The sequence below is a fragment of the Panulirus ornatus genome, chromosome 47, assembly GCF_036320965.1.
Source record: "Panulirus ornatus isolate Po-2019 chromosome 47, ASM3632096v1, whole genome shotgun sequence".
In the NCBI taxonomy this organism is placed as follows: domain Eukaryota; kingdom Metazoa; phylum Arthropoda; class Malacostraca; order Decapoda; family Palinuridae; genus Panulirus; species Panulirus ornatus.
In genome coordinates, this window is record NC_092270.1 from 10519690 (window position 1) to 10537091 (window position 17402).

A 17402-nucleotide genomic window follows, 5' to 3' on the forward strand; every position below is an offset into this window, starting at 1 on the left:
AGACACGGATCAGGGGGAGGTAGGAAGTTTGTCTCCTCCCCCCAGCATCCCAGACACGGATCAGGGGGAGGTAGGAAGTTTGTCCCCTCCCCCAGCATCCTAGACACGGATCAGGGGAGGTAGGAAGTTTGTCCTCTCCCCCAGCATCCTAGGCACGGATCAGGGGGAGGAGGTAGGAAGTTTGTCCCCTCCCCCCAGCATCCTAGGCACGGATCAGGAGGAGGAGGTAGGAAGTTTGTCCCCTCCCCCAGCATCCTAGACACGGATCAGGGGGAGGTAGGAAGCTTGTCCCCTCCCCCAGCATCCCAGGCACGGGTCAGGGGGAGGTAGGAAGTTTGTCTCCTCCCCCCAGCATCCTAGACACGGGTCAGGGGGAGGTAGGAAGTTTGTCCCCTCCCCCAGCATCCCAGGCACGGGTCAGGGGGAGGTAGGAAGTTTGTCTCCTCCCCCCAGCATCCTAGACACGGGTCAGGGGGAGGTAGGAAGTTTGTCCCCTCCCCCAGCATCCTAGACACGGACCAGGAGGAGGAGGAGGAGGATTTCCCTTGACGCCTACGTCGCGGGAAACAGGACCTGCGCGTGACACACGCCATTCTACCTCTCGTATACAACCGTAAATGGCGAGGGTCGTGACTTTCTAAGCCTCATGCCAGACAGCAACTTTGGTTTCAGTGGTCGAGGGAAGGAGCGTACGTAATGGTAGGGGAAATGAAGGTTGTTATGAAGGCTCTCAAACCCCGACCTCCTCCGTCATATATGTCTACGTAAGTCTACTTAAAATTCGTGAGGTAGAGGAAGGTATTTCTCCCGCTCTCTCTCTCTCTCTCTCTCTCTCTCTCTCTCTCTCTCTCTCTCTCTCTCTCTCTCTGTCTCTCTCCCTGCTTCACTATGATGTCTGGCACAGAATAATGGTTAAGGGACCAAGCTAATGTACTGGCGACAGCAACTCATTTCGTGAATTATTCGTCTTACTTTCATTCGTGAATTATTCATTTTAATTCTATTCGTGAATTATTCGTTTTAATTTTATTCGTGAATCATTCGTCTTAATTTCATTCGTGAATTATTCGTTTTAATTTTATTCGTGAATTATTCGTCTTAATTTCATTCGTGAATTATTCGTTTTAATTTTATTCGTGAATTATTCGTCTTAATTTCATTCGTGAATTATTCGTTTTAATCTTATTCGTGAATTATTCGTTAATGTCTTAATTTTATTCATTAATGTCTTGATTGATCTTCCCCAATGAATATCTAAAGATAATACGTGATTATACAATCCGAGGTATAAAAGATTAACAAAAGATCCTACAATTCTATAATATTCAGAAATGAAAGATGAACAAAAGACCATACAAACAAAAGACCATACAATTCTATAATATTCCGAACTGAAAGATGAACAAAAGACCATACAAACAAAAGACCATACAATTCTATAATATTCAGAAATGAAAGATGAACAAAAGACCATACAAACAAAAGACCATACAATTCTATAATATTCCGAACTGAAAGATGAACAAAAGACCATACAAACAAAAGACCATACAATTCTATAATATTCAGAAATGAAAGATGAACAAAAGACCATACAAACAAAAGACCATACAATTCTATAATATTCCGAACTGAAAGATGAACAAAAGACCATACAAACAAAAGACCATACAATTCTATAATATTCCGAACTGAAAGATGAACAAAAGACCATACAAACAAAAGACCATACAATTCTATAATATTCAGAAATGAAAGATGAACAAAAGACCATACAAACAAAAGACCATACAATTCTATAATATTCCGAACTGAAAGATGAACAAAAGACCATACAAACAAAAGACCATACAATTCTATAATATTCAGAAATGAAAGATGAACAAAAGACCATACAAACAAAAGACCATACAATTCTATAATATTCCGAACTGAAAGATGAACAAAAGACCATACAAACAAAAGACCATACAATTCTATAATATTCCGAACTGAAAGATGAACAAAAGACCATACAAACAAAAGACCATACAATTCTATAATATTCCGAAATGAAAGATGAACAAAAGACCATACAAACAAAAGACCATACAATTCTATAATATTCCGAACTGAAAGGTTTCTTCCCGTTTCTTCCAAAAAGATCCTACAATTCTATAATACTTCGAACCGAAAGATGAACAAAAGACCATACAATTCTATAATATTCCGAACTGAAAGATGAACAAAAGACCATACAATTCTATAATATTCCGAACTGAAAGATGAACAAAAGACCATACAATTCTATAATATTCCGAAGTGAAAGGTTTCTTCCCAAAAGATCCTTCAATTCTATAATACCCTGATGCTCCAGGGCTCCCTCTTATCAGTGCCCCATTTATCTATACAATCTATGGGTTCTCCTGCAATACCCTAATGAGATTAAACACCCTAACCCTACTGCATGACCTTCTCAGTGATCGCTTTCATCCACTAACTCCAGCAAATGCGCTATAAACCCTACACGCAAAGTACCGTCGAGAGAATAGCTAAGGAAGGGTCTAAGTTAACATCTTCTGACATTTCCATGAAGTGCCAAATAACCAGACTCACGCTGAGGGAAGAGGAGAAGTGGGTGAGGTTGGTGTTGGAGGGCCAACACACCAAGCAGGTGAATTACCTCTCTAGGGCGCACGTCAGGGGTCACACGGGTCATATGACGAAACACTAGCCACCTGAAGGTGAGAGGAGCTGACATGCCAGCTAGTTCTCCACGAAGTACTGTCATGAATCTAGTATGGGTCAGAAGGGCGTGAGTTCACCCTGGATATAAGTCCTGGCCATACTCACCTTGTCCTCCTTCATGCAGTACAGAAACGAAAGCGATTGAGTGTGTGTGTGTGTGTGTGTGTGTGTGTGTGTGTGTGTGTGTGTGTGTGTGTGTGTCTTTATCAGTAACAGTAGATCAGGAATATTATTAACTTGTGGGAGGGAGTGTGTGAATTATTCTGTGTCCTCACTCTGCAGTGTTCTCTGCTCCGAAAGATTTCAACATAGACGTGTCTGAGAGGTTCTGTGCCACATTTCTATCACTTGTGTCACTACGTAAGGTTCCTTGGTGTTACTGTGCTACATTATAAGGTTCCTTGGTGTCACTGTGCTACATTATCAGGTTCCTTGGTGTCACTGTGCTACAGTATCAGGTTCCTTGGTGTCACTGTGCTACATTATCAGGTTCCTTGGTGTCACTGTGCTACATTATAAGGTTCCTTGGTGTCACTGTGCTACATTATCAAGTTCCTTGGTGTCACTGTGCTACAGTATCAGGTTCCTTGGTGTCACTGTGCTACAGTATCAGGTTCCTTGGTGTCACTGTGCTACATTATAAGGTTCCTTAGTGTCACTGTGCTACATTATAAGGTTCCTTGGTGTTACTGTGCTACAATATCAAGTTCCTTGGTGTCACTGTGCTACATTATAAGGTTCCTTGGTGTCACTGTGCTACATTATAAGGTTCCTTGGTGTTACTGTGCTACAATATCAAGTTCCTTGGTGTCACTGTGCTACAGTATCAGGTTCCTTGGTGTCACTGTGCTACATTACAAGGTTCCTTGGTGTCACTGTGCTACATTACAAGGTTCCTTGGTGTCACTGTGCTACAATATCAAGTTCCTTGGTGTCACTGTGCTACAATATCAAGTTCCTTGGTGTCACTGTGCTACAGTATCAGGTTCCTTGGTGTTACTGTGCTACATTATAAGGTTCCTTGGTGTCACTGTGCTACATTATAAGGTTCCTTGGTGTCACTGTGCTACATTACAAGGTTCCTTGGTGTCACTGTGCTACAATATCAAGTTCCTTGGTGTCACTGTGCTACAGTATCAGGTTCCTTGGTGTCACTGTGCTACAGTATCAGGTTCCTTGGTGTCACTGTGCTACAGTACAAGGTCCTTAGTTGTCACTGTGATCACTCAGGTTCCTGGTTTCTGTGCTACCTCTTCAAGCAGTGTGTCAGGTTCCCTGGTGTTACTTATGCTCCATGATCTATAACTCCCCAAGTTCTGATATCTTGACCTCCCAAGCTTCACTGACTTCCTCTCTCTAATCTCCAATATGTAGAGCTCCATTACCCTGAGTTACGGGCCATTCATCCGTCCCCATTATGAACTACGGGTTAATCTAGGGGGTCTTCCCCATGAGGTACAGGCCATTTTCCCGTCCCCATTATGAACTACGGGTCAATCTAGGGGGTCTTCCCCATGAGGTACAGGCCATTTTCCCGTCCCCATTATGAACTACGGGTCTGTCAGGTGGTCTTCATCATAAGGCCACAGTTACTCAAGACCTCCGTCATCGAGTAACCGGACCCTCGCGGGCACCAGTATCATGACACATTTCCGGTCACTGGTTTGACCTCGTGGGTCGGTGCTCTTGTCTTCTGGCCAGGCTTCCGACCATCCGGGGGCTCTCGCGTGACCTACGCACTGAGGTTTTTTTCATTCACCTGGCCTCCAGGGGTCCCCTCGGTCTCCTGCTTCTAATGATGATTACAACACCGCGTCTCCATACTGCTCCCAGGCGGAGGAGGAGGAGGGCGGTCGGAGGAGGAGGGCGGTTGAGCGGAGGAGGAGGCGGGCGGGCGGGCGGAGGACGCGGGCGGGCGGGTGGAGGAGGCGGGCGGGCGAGCGGAGGAGGCGGGCGGGCGGGCGGAGGAGGAGGGCGGGTGAGCGGAGGAGGCGGGCGGGCGGGCGGGCGGGCGGGCGGAGGAGGCGGGCGGGCGGACGGAGGAGGAGGGCGGGCGGAGGAGGCGGGCGGGTGAGCGGAGGAGGCGGGCGGGCGGGCGGGCGGAGGACGCGGGCGGGCGGGTGGAGGAGGCGGGCGGGCGAGCGGAGGAGGCGGGCGGGCGGACGGAGGAGGAGGGCGGGCGGAGGAGGCGAGGAGGCGGGCGGAGGAGGCGAGGAGGCGGACGGAGGAGGCGAGGAGGCGGAGGAGGCGGGCGGGCACGCGAAGGAGGAGGCGGGTGAGCAGAGGCCGGCGATGAACATTACCACAGAGCTGCTGCCGGAACCCTCTCATTACGGTGATGGCGACCATCTTCCCCTGAGGACCCAGGGGTGGGAAGGGTTGGGGGAAACGGGGTTTCTCTTCGGGTGAGGTAAGATGGTATGACCCAACCCAACCCATTTTTTTTTTAAGGGAGTCCGCTTCGTTCGGTGCCCCTCCCCTTCTCTCACCCTTGGGTCATATACGTCTTGTAACCCCCTCTCTTGGGTAAGTGAGGGCTTGTACCCACCTTCCTTGGGTAAATGAGGGCTTGTACCCCCCCCTTTTCTTGGGTAAGTGAAGTCTTGTTCACCTCCTTCCTTAGGTAAGCGAAGTCATGTACCCTCCTTCCTTAGGTAAGCGAAGTCATGTACCCTCCTTCCTTGGGTAAGCGAAGTCATATACCCTCCTTCCTTGGGTAAGCGAAGTCATGTACCCTCCTTCCTTGGGTAAGCGAAGTCATATACCCTCCTTCCTGAGGTAAGCGAAGTCATGTACCCTCCTTCCTTAGGTAAGCGAAGTCATGTACCCTCCTTCCTTGGGTAAGCGAAGTCATATACCCTCCTTCCTGAGGTAAGCGAAGTCATGTACCCTCCTTCCTTAGGAGGGCATATGGCGTCTAAGTTCGAATGATACACTTATCAAACATTCCACACGTTTTCCTCCCTTCCTCTTCCCTCCTTCCTTCCTTCCCACAATCTTCTAAAATCATAAATAAGACACGTAGAGGGGAATGTGTGTCTCCATCATATGTCTTTCTCCAATAAATATGAACACGATTGATGTATTCACGTTCCAACGACCACCACGCAAGAATACACTTTGGAGAAAAAAATATACTGATCCATCTGCACACACAAGCTGAACCATCTGTGAATTACATCACCTTATCCTGATCCACCTGCACACACAAGTGGACCATCTGTGAATTACATCACCTTATCCTGATCCATCTGCACACACAAGCTGAACCATCTGTGAATTACATCACCTTATCCTGATCCACCTGTACACACAAGTGGACCATCTGGCCTTCGCTGAATAACATCACCTTATTAAGAAAGACACACTAACTCGGCGCACCATCTCCAGCGCACTGTCTCCAGCGCACACCGTCTCCAGCGCACACCGTCTCCAGCGCACGCCGTCTCCAGCGCACACCGTCTCCAGCGCACACCGTCTCCAGCGCGCACCGTCTCAGCGCACACTGTCTCCAGCGCACACCGTCTCCACGGCCCGAATTCCAAAACATCAGGGGAATTTCCTTGGCAGAAATAAACGCCCTTCCGAAACCTCCAGTTATCGGTGTACATAAACGGCATTATCGCTCTCTCTCTCTCTCTCTCTCTCTCTCTCTCTCTCTCTCTCTCTCTCTCTGTGGATCATGTCCTGTTCAAGCCAGCCCCCCCCGACTCACCCTCTCCCCCCTAAGCAACGCTGATCCGTATCGCGCCACACGGACATATGCGAGGGCTCAATATTTCTAGAGAGTTTGGGGTCCAGGTCACGTTTTCTGAGACTCACCAACAGAAAACGTGAGCCCGGGCTCCAAACGACCTTGCCAGCCCTAACCCAATTTCCGGTGGTCAAAGGTTGGGGGTGGGTGTATTTCTTGCCCTCTCTTTTTTTTCCTACGTGTTTGAGACAGGAAAGGTACTGAGGGCTGGGTGTTCTAGAAGGAGGGCTGGGTGTTCTAGGGGAAGGGCTGGGTGTTCTAGGGGAAGGGCTGGGTGTTCTAGGGGAAGGGCTGGGTGTTCTAGGGGAAGGGCTGGGTGTTCTAGAGGGAGGGCTGGGTGTTCTAGGGGAAGGGCTGGGTGTTCTAGAGGAGGGCTGGGTGTTCTAGGGGGAGGGCTGGGTGTTCTAGAGGGAGGGCTGGGTGTTCTAGAGGGAGGGCTGGGTGTTCTAGAGGGAGGGCTGGGTGTTTTAGGGGGAGGGCTGGGTGTTTTAGGAGGAGGGCTGGGTGTTCTAGGGGAAGGGCTGGGTGTTCTAGTGGAAGGGCTGGGTGTTCTAGGGGAAGGGCTGGGTGTTCTAGGGGAAGGGCTGGGTGTTCTAGGGGAAGGGCTGGTTGTTCTAGGGGAAGGGCTGGGTGTTCTAGGGGAAGGGCTGGGTGTTCTAGGGGAAGGGCTGGGTGTTCTAGGGGGAGGGCTGGGTGTTCTAGAGGGAGGGCTGGGTGTTCTAGAGGGGGCTGGGTGTTCTAGAGGGAGGGCTGGGTGTTCTAGAGGGAGGGCTGGGTGTTTTAAGGGGAGGGCTGGGTGTTCTAGAGGGAGGGCTGGGTGTTTTAAGGGGAGGGCTGGGTGTTCTAGAGGAAGGGCTGGGTGTTCTAGGGGGAGGGCTGGGTGTTCTAGGGGGAGGGCTGGGTGTTCTAGTGGCAGGGCTGGGTGTTCTAGAGGGAGGGCTGGGTGTTCTAGGGGGAGGGCTGGGTGTTCTAGAGGGAGGGCTGGGTGTTAGGGCTGGGTGTTCTAGTGGAAGGGCTGGGTGTTCTAGAGGAGGGCTGGGTGTTCTAGGGGAAGGGCTGGGTGTTCTAGAGGGAGGGCTGGGTGTTCTAGATGGATGGGCTGGGTGTTCTAGGGGGAGAGCTGGGTGTTCTAGAGGGAGAGCTGGGTATTCTAGGGGAAGGGCTGGGTGTTCTAGAGGGAGGGCTTCGTGTTCTAGGGGTGGGCCAATCATTACCTTATAAAAGCAGGTGAAGACGATTCATACACACGCTCATACATATACATACATACCTGGCTGAGGTGTGTGTGTGTGTGTGTGTGTGTGTATGTGGGTGGGTGTGTGTGTGTGTGTGTGTGTGTGTGTGTGTGTGTGTGTGTGTGTGTGTGTGTGTGTGTGTGTATACATACATCAGGGTGAACACATGAGTCATACATATACATAGACAAGGTTTAAGAAACGGGGCAACACGAGTGTAGAAAAAAGCTCCTCTCTCCTCGTAAACACGTAAACAGTAGTTACAGAACACGTACATAATCAACACACACACACACACACACACACACACACACACACACACACACACGTGTGCACGAGTGTATTTCATACAAACTCTTGTATTTTAGATGTAAATTCAATTACCATACCTCGCTTCCTTCACACTGAAGCATATCGTACATAAATCTACCTTCTCTCCTTCAGACTGAAGTATATCGTACAGAAATCTACCTTCCCTCCTTCAGACTGAAGCATATTGTACAGAAATCTACCTCGCTTCCTTCAGACTGAAGTATATTGTACATAAATCTACCTTCCCTCCTTCAGACTGAAGTATATTGTACAGAAATCTACGTCGCCTCCTTCAGACTGAAGTATATTGTACAGAAATCTACGTCGCCTCCTTCAGACTGAAGCATATTGTACAGAAATCTACGTCGCTTCCTTCAGACTAAAGTATATCTTTCGTTATCACTTCATCGCAACGCTGGACGTGACCTCTGGAACGAGGGGGGGGCAAGACACAAGACCTCTTGACTTTACAAGAAAAAGGTGTCTCCTGCAGAAGCACACACCAAGGATCGATCTCGGCACACATACAACAGAACCCTACAGCTGGTACAGGGGTAATGTTGGGTCAGGCCGCTTGGAAGCCCCGCCCCGCGCGCGTAGCGAACACTCTTCCCACACCATGACAGACAACGCCTTAAGACAGCAGCAGCTGATTGTATGGAAACAAAAGCTATGGAATGTCTACTTTGCTTTCGACAACCGAATAGGTGGGAAACAGAAGCTATGGAACGTCTGCTTTGCTTCCCGTAAACGAATAGGTGGGACACAGAAGCTATGGACGTCTGCTTTGCTTTCGACACTGACTAGGTGGGACACAGAAGCTGTGGAACGTCTGCTTTGCTTCCCGTAAACGAATAGGTGGGACACAGAAGCTATGGACGTCTGCTTTGCTTTCGACACTGACTAGGTGGGACACAGAAGCTGTGGAATGTCTGCTTTGCTTTCGACAACCGAGTAGGTGGGACACAGAAGCTATGGAATGTCTGTTTTGCTTTCGACAACCGAATAGGTGGGAAACAGAAGCTATGGAACGTCTGCTTTGCTCTCGACAACTGACTAGGTGGGAAACAGAAGCTGTGGAACGTCTACTTTGCTTTGATTCGATCTTAAACACGAAATCTGACGGAGGTAAACACCAGAAAACATCATATACGGACCGAATCTTACCTGGTCTACGTGTGGAGAACATGACCTGGACTGATGAGCACCACAGAGCTTCGAGAGCGGCCAAGACCCAACGTCAACTGTAAAAGAAGGAAATCCTCTCTGTCATTCGTACGATCGTAATGATGGATGCAGTAACGTGTGCATAAAAATTGTGTCTCTTCCTCCTCCTCCTCCTTCTCCTCCCACCGACACAAAGATATATCAAATTTCATCGCTGGTGGAGGAGGAGGAGGAGGAGCAGGAGGAGGGAAACATGTTTATGAAAGTTAAATGGCGAAATACTGATGGGTGTTCCGTTAGGGTCCCTGCCACACTTGGCTGAAAGAATAATAATATGAATGGTTGGAGTCAGGACAAAGGGATCCAACACCACTTGTAATTCACTTTGCCCCACGTCAGACTGAATTCCTTTATAACCACATCGTGTGCCTCAGGTTGGTGGTCCCACGTCGTGTTGACGACCATGGCAGGTCTTTGTCGTGGTCCTGCTTCGGGTGGAACTTCCTCAGACCCATATGGCAGTAGGAGGAGGCCATTGCAAAACCCTTCCCTCCTCATCCTCCCTCCCACTTGACCACAGCCACACGTATTTCAATTCTTCCTAGGAGCGCGCTTGCGACACAGCAGAGTTTATTTCCAAATGTAACACAATGTGAACTCTGATATTCAACTGATTATTCACATATTATCAAGATCTGACGACCTAGCACAGTTTATATGATGTGATGATGTGATTAAGACACGAAAGTGCACTTGGGAACATATTCTGTTTCATTTTCCCCGTGGACTCATGGGAATATACTTGATCACGTGGAAAATTATCATCCTTTCCAATATATATATATATATATATATATATATATATATATATATATATATATATATATATATATATATATATATAATGTTCTATTATGGAAAGGCAAATGTTTGGTTCGTGGTAGGGTCAAACCATTCCCAAGCTCCGTGGGATGACGTTCACCGACCCCTTACACAAGGGCGGAGAATCCTGACAGCCACATAGACGTCTGAGGGTGAGGAGGAGGTGTGTGTGGGGGAAGAACTAGACGTCCGCGATGCAGGTCGACACAATACCTCTTGACACGGGTGGTGGGCGTGACGCAGGTCTCAGCGAGCTGGTGTCACAGCGGCCAGACGGGGCGAGCGGCGGCCTCCAGATATCCCACGCTAATCCCCATAGCATACATTAGCTATGGCGGATTATGGGTAGGAGAAGGTGACTCTGGCTGAGCCCCTTTCATGTTAGGGGCGAGAGGGAGGGAGGGAGGGAAGGTAGGTAGGTAGGTAGGGAGGGAGGGGAGGGAGGGAGGGAAGGGAAGGGAAGGGAGGGAGGGAGGGAGGGAAGGTAGGTAGGGCAGGGCTGGTTGATGGGGGTGAGGGTGGAGGCGTTTTGGTAAGGGGGATGGGCGGAAAATGGTTGAGATGTTAGGGAAGGGGTTGTCGGTGATGGAGAGAGAGAGAGAGAGAGAGAGAGAGAGAGAGAGAGAGAGAGAGAGAGAGAGAGAGAGAGAGAGAGAGAGAGGGGAGGACATGGCTCTGGGGAGGTGTGTCGGGGGGATTAAGACAGTGAGGGAGGCTAGATATTGGTGGAAAGTTGGGGACTGTGTGTGTGTGTTTGGAGGGTGAGGGTGCTGGGTGTGTCTAGGGCTGTTGTGGCAGTGCACTGCTGTGTCTGAGGACCGTAAGACTGTCAGGGGAGGAAAGAGGGAACGTAGGATCAAAAGGTGAGGCTGGGGAGCATCAGGAATGTTACAGCAGAAGGCGGCGAAGGAGGTGTACTTCTCAAGGAAGCTGACGGGATCTGAAGTGGCAGATCACCAGACATATTAATGGGCCAGGGGTCAGCAGATCTTACCCCTACTCTCTCTCTCTCTCGCTCTCTCTCTCTCTCTCTCTCTCTCTCTCTCTCTCTCTCTCTCTCTCTCTCTATAATGAATGAAAAAAAAAAAACGTATAAAAGAATACAGTTAATGATGAGCAATAAAGTCATCTATTGGTTGGAACATACAAGTCTCTCGGCGATGAAGGAGGAAGGTATTCAGCCATGTCCTCTGGGGCCCGTAGGCATGAGGGAGGATCCGGAGGATACAGTGGCCACAGAACGTAACGAAAACATGGACGAAATCAAGAAAATCTTCATAGAATTTTCTGGAGAACAATGACAAGACGCCTCCTTCCCCCAGGCCCTCTGGCACATCAGAACCAGAGGAGACGTGTGTGTGTGTGTGTGTGTGTGTGTGTGTGTGTACGGTGAGTGGTGTGTGTACGTGAGTGGTGTGCGTGTGTTTGTGAGCAGTGTGTGTGTGTGTGTGTGTGTGTGTGTGTGTGTGTGTGTACAGTGACAGGTGTGTGTTTGTAGTGTGTGTGTGTGTGTGTGTGTGTGTGTGTACAGTGACAGGTGTGTGTTTGTAGTGTGTGTGTGTGTGTGTGTGTGTGTGTGTGTGTGTGTGTGTGTGTGTGTGTGTGTGTGTGTGCAGAGCGTCGCGAATTAAACATATCGTCCACTTTGCATATAAAACCCCACTTAACGCCTACCATCACTTTCTTGTACACTGGGACGATTATGTGGTCTGAATTATTCCAGTGGTGATACCCATCGCCACGGGCCGCTTCTTCCTCCCCTGAGGCTCCACTGGAGTTAACTGAATCGATGACACACACACACACACACACACACACACACACCCACCACTCACTACACACACACACACACACACACACACACACACACACACACACATGCACATGCACTCACTCACTCACTACAAACACACACCTGTCACTACACATACACACACACTGCTCACAGACACACGCACACCACTCACGTACACACCACACACACACACACACACACACACACACCACTAACTACAGACAAACACACACACACACACACACACACACACACACACACACACACACACACACACACACACACACACACACACACACACCACTCACTACAGACACACACACACACACACACACACACACACACACACACACACGAAAAAATTATGATGAATCTGTATAATACACAGATATTCATAAGCCCATTAATACCCACTGAACTCACGCCGCTCTTTGCTTCGGGAAGTTCTGATGAAGGATTACATTAATAGTGGTCTCAGAAACGAGTGTTTTCAAGGATTACATTAATAGTGGTCTTAGAAACGAGTGTTTTGAAGGATTACGTTAATAGTGGTCTTAGAAACGAGTGTTTTGAAGGATTACATTAATAGTGGTCTTAGAAACGAGTGTTTTGAAGGATTACATTAATAGTGGTCTTAGAAACGAGTGTTTTGAAGGATTACATTAATAGTGGTCTCAGAAACGAATGTTTTCAAGGATTACATTAATAGTGGTCTTAGAAACGAGTGTTTTGAAGGATTACATTAATAGTGGTCTCAGAAACGATTATTTTGAATACCTAATGGTAGACTAAATATCTGAGCCGCTATTTTGTACAGAGGTAATGGATTAAATGCATTAAAAAAAACTACGGATTCAATCCCTTGAGGAGGACAGCACGACCCTTGAATAAGACGGTACGACTCTTGAATACGACGGTACGACCATTGAATACGACGGTACGACAATTGAATACGACGGTACGACCCTTGAATACGACAGTACGACCATTGAATACGACGGTACGACCCTTGAATATGACAGTACGACCATTGAATACGATGGTACGACCCTTGAATAAGACGGTACGACCATTGAATACGATGGTACGATTCTTGAATACGATGGTACGATTCTTGAATACGACGGTACGACTCGAATACGACGGTACGACCATTGAATACGACGGTACGACCATTAAATACGACGGTACGACTCTTGAATACGACGATACGACTCGAAATCGACAGCACGACCATTGAAAACGACAGTACAACCCTTGAGTACGACAACACGACCATTGAACACAACAGCATGACCTTTGGGTATGAAGGCCTAGTCTGTCACCTGACCCTTTAGGATCAAGCCAAAATGCAATCACGAGTCTTTCAGACATCGAGAAAAGAGTGTCGAATATGAGCATCCATCTTGTACATACGAGGGATGGTAGAAGGGTACAATACGCATTCTCACAATACTACTACCACAACATTACGCAGAACCACCGGCGTAAAACGCATGACTCGCGTACTTAGTGAATTCCGTATATTCAAACGTTAAATTGTCGTACAACAGACATCGGAGCTCCATGATGGTAAACACAGAGGTGGCGAGGGAGGGAAGACTTGGTTAAATGTTGACTTATGAACTCATAATCACCTCAGGGAACCTCCTTGTAGGAGAGGTGAACCTGGGTGTCAACCAAGACACAATTCCGAAGGCTCCTGCAGCTTCAGGCATCACTCCCTCCAGTAACAAGGCATTGTGGAACTCCTCCTCTGGAGTGTGTGTGAGAGAGAGAGAGGAGAGGGGGTGTTCCTCCTCATCTTCGTCGGAACTCAGCTCTCCTACAGACACTCAAGATAGCTTCGCTGTGTGTCGCACCCCCTCACGTAGGAGGAGGAGCCTAGTTACACGTCCTCAATAAATTCGCTGGAAATACAAACCACTAGTAGGTCGACCATCCTCGTACTGCATGATACAGTTAAATGGATCAGGAAGGTGATGTTTGGCCATGATAAAAGACACATATTCCACTCCTTTTTTTATCCGTTCATCCGTTTCTAGTTCTGAGTGGAGGAGGGGTTGTTGTGAGCATAAAACTTCGCATATCAATTGAACTCCTTATCAAGCACATGTCTTTTCCTCTTCTCTCTCTCTCTCTCTCTCTCTCTCTCTCTCTCTCTCTCTCTCTCTCTCTCTCTCTCTCTCTCTCTCTCTCAGTCCTAAGGAAAACGACCAACGCAATGACAGCTTAAACATCTAGAACGAATGACGTCATACACACCTTCAGGAGCTCGTCAGAATTAACGAAATGTCGTGACAATGAGGGAGTGCACCAGAATTCGTCTGCTGTGAGCCTAAGGCCACACATTAGACCTCTCACCGGGACGACCCTCCAGTCCACTGTACCACGACCTAAGGTGGATGTATTCACCCTCCGTCAGGAGACCAAGTCACGCCACGTCACGTCACGCCCTGGACTTTTTAGACTAACGATGAACGATAGAGAAAAAATAAAGTTTATAATGAAAGAAATACGAGGAATGAGAGGTATTGAATACGAGGAATGAGAGGCATTAAATACGAGGCATGAGAGGCATTAAATACGAGGCATGAGAGGCATTAAATAGGAGGAATGAAAGGTATTGAATACAAGGAAGAGAGGTATTAGACACGAGGAATGAAAGGTATTACATACGAAGAATTAGAGGCATTAAATACGAGGAATAAGAGGTACTAAATAAACAACCTCGTAGTATTTACGCAACCTCGTAGAATTTACATAACCGTAGAATTTACACATTGTAAAATTTACATAACCTCGTAGAATTTACACATCGAATTTACATAACCTCGCAGAATTTTTACAACCTCGTAAAATGTACACAACCTCGCAAAATTTACACAACCTCGTAAATCAAAATCGAAAAAAAGAATATTGTTTGGAGTGTCTTAGAAAATGCACCCAGCTCCTCAGCTCAGAAGACCAGCAAAACACAAGACCATAATTACCCTAATATAACAATGACAAAACTCCTTAATGACCCAATTAGTCGCGAACAACTCGCAACCAGCCTTACATCTGCTTCATAAGGGTGTTATAAATTCCCAACTGATAAAAACTCGGTTTGCTGATAAGTTATAAACAAAGGCATCGAACCCGTACACTGAAGCAGCTCCACTCAATGTGGAACTTCCCTCAACCCCATTGAGCCGAGACTCAAACATTTCTTTTTTCGACGTCTGGTATGAACAAATAGGGCTTCATGACCGCCCTTATCTCCCTCCCTTATCGCAAACAACCCTCTTATCGATACACAGATTTTGACTCCTTATCTATTTGGTGGTGATGGTGATGGTTATCAAATGAGTCTTTTTCAAATCTCAGGGTCGAATCCTCCTCTGTACGTGGGTTGGAGGATATGTTCTCACGACTTGCCAAACTCAGGACCAACATCTGACTCGCTTACCTAACTAAACTTCCAGCTATTATGGTCCTTGCTGGTCTGCGTGTCACAGCTCGGCTTGGCGTCAGACCTCCCCCTCACCTTTCATATGCAAGTGTTGGTCCCCTGGGAACAGATGATCCTCAATCCCCACTACACACACATTTCTTAAGAATAACAAGAACGGAAGGAGACAGAGAAAGAGACACAAGGGGGAAACACCACACACACACACACACACACACACACACACTTTTCTTACGAGCTGGCAACTTCTTGTAGTTCCTGGCCTGGTCAACAGATGACGCCAGCGTTGCTGGATGGGTGTCGGCTATTTGGTTGACCAAATCAGACATCTCCGATAGCGCGAAGTACATACATGCACACCTCGCTCAGGTGTTTGTGTTCCCTTCCCCTCACGGCCACACCCATGTATCATTTGTACACGAACGGAGGAGACACACACACACACACCTCCCTCCCCTTCATCTCCCATCGCTTACCCACCCACAAGAGAGAAAGAGTTACGTCTGTTAGATTATGATTCAACGACACACACACACACACCTCCCCTTCATCTCCCATCGCTTACCCACCCACAAGAGAGAAAGAGTTACGTCTGTTAGACCATGATTCAACGAAAAGTCTTTTAGACGTCCAGTATATATTTTTCTTTTTTTGAGGGTTGTGGGCGATCACCAGTATCCGAGCCATGTTCGGCTACGGTATTCTGCGCTCTATTCTGCGCTGTGTGCCTACTGTAGCATCTGGCACTACAGAAAACAACACGGCCTTCATGAAACTCTTTCTATATGACGTTAGTTGGGATTCGACAAGTTCCTTTGCATCCTGTAGGAGTTCTTCATCGCCATTCCCATCAAATCAAGATTCTGATATGTCGTTCTGGTGTATATCTTCGTCCTCAAACACTAAATGATAATAAATATTGTTAATATTCCATTAAATCTGTTTTGTTTGTCGTGGATGCGAATTTCTTCCACGTTTTCTAAGCGCGGGAGCACGGCTCGTGGGTACACCACTATCATCAATTGTTTAGCTGACATTTCACCTCATTTTGCAACGTCTTTTCACGTAATTGCTGTGCATTTATGCTCTGCAGTGGTCAAGAGTGTATGTCAGATGGAACACACCGACCTTGGCTAATACAGGAGACACAACAGGCGTTGGGTCAACCACAGGAATATTCCTTTCTTTTTTTCCCTCGATATCAGAACAGACTCTCTCTCTCTCTCTCTCTCTCTCTCTCTCTCTCTCTCTCTCTCTCTTACAACGTCTGTGACCATCTCAAGCGTGTCTGCCAACTGACAAACGATATTAACAGTAAAACATGCCTCATCTACTCGCCTTTCCCCTGCACAGACCTGTGGGAAGAGACATGTGATCATAAAACCGTTTCCTTTGTGGAACCAAGTAATGCGAAAGGACAGATCAACACTACGCTACCTAAGTATAATGGAAGTGTAATGTGTACTATTGCATGAGACTGCTGGCACATACGGAGCGCCACCACAGAGGGAGAGACATGTTACACAGGACTGCTGCGAGGGATGTGGTGAGAGGGACGAGTGGTGGTGAAATAATGGTTCACAAGAGACCAAATCAGGAAGCCTTCACAAACCCTAAGTCCTATGGAGATATCAGAACTCAGCTGAGGTCGAGTCTCTTAATACCACATCGGAGATGCTCATATCACCTTTAGTTTAAGGGGGGTAAAGGTGTACAGCTTTGGTTAGACATCTGTGTCATTCCCTCTCACGGCGAAGCTTCCCCATTGCTACAGCTAGAGCGTCGAGTGGATTCAATCTATAAGAGCCAGTGAGCAACATTACCCGAGGTTCCAGGCCATGCCTCCGTGCAACCTGTGTTCACGTCTTAAGTCTCCTTTGGAAGGGGGACACGACACTGAGCTACGCCAGCGAGAATCAAACACACGAGACGAAGTACTGGTGTCAGAGGGAGACATCGTTGTCCATTCACACCAGGTCCTCGCCCGCTGGTTTGCATCGGCGCTGCTAAACGGCGCCTTTAAGCATGCAGGTCGTCCGGAGGGCGACCATGCCTGACGCCCCACCTGTACAGCGG

At 47.7% G+C, this 17402-nt stretch overlaps 1 protein-coding gene across 3 annotated transcripts in view; it reads right to left on the reverse strand.

Moving 5' to 3' along the window:
* LOC139763541 (deoxyribonuclease TATDN1) overlaps positions 1 to 17402 on the reverse strand; it is a 505618-nt gene that overhangs the window by 124204 nt on the left and 364012 nt on the right. For all 3 annotated transcript variants that reach the window (XM_071689740.1, XM_071689735.1, XM_071689737.1), the window contains one exon: positions 9196 to 9272. The gene's annotated coding sequence lies outside the window, so the exon portion shown is untranslated. The remainder of the gene's footprint in view (positions 1 to 9195; positions 9273 to 17402) is intronic.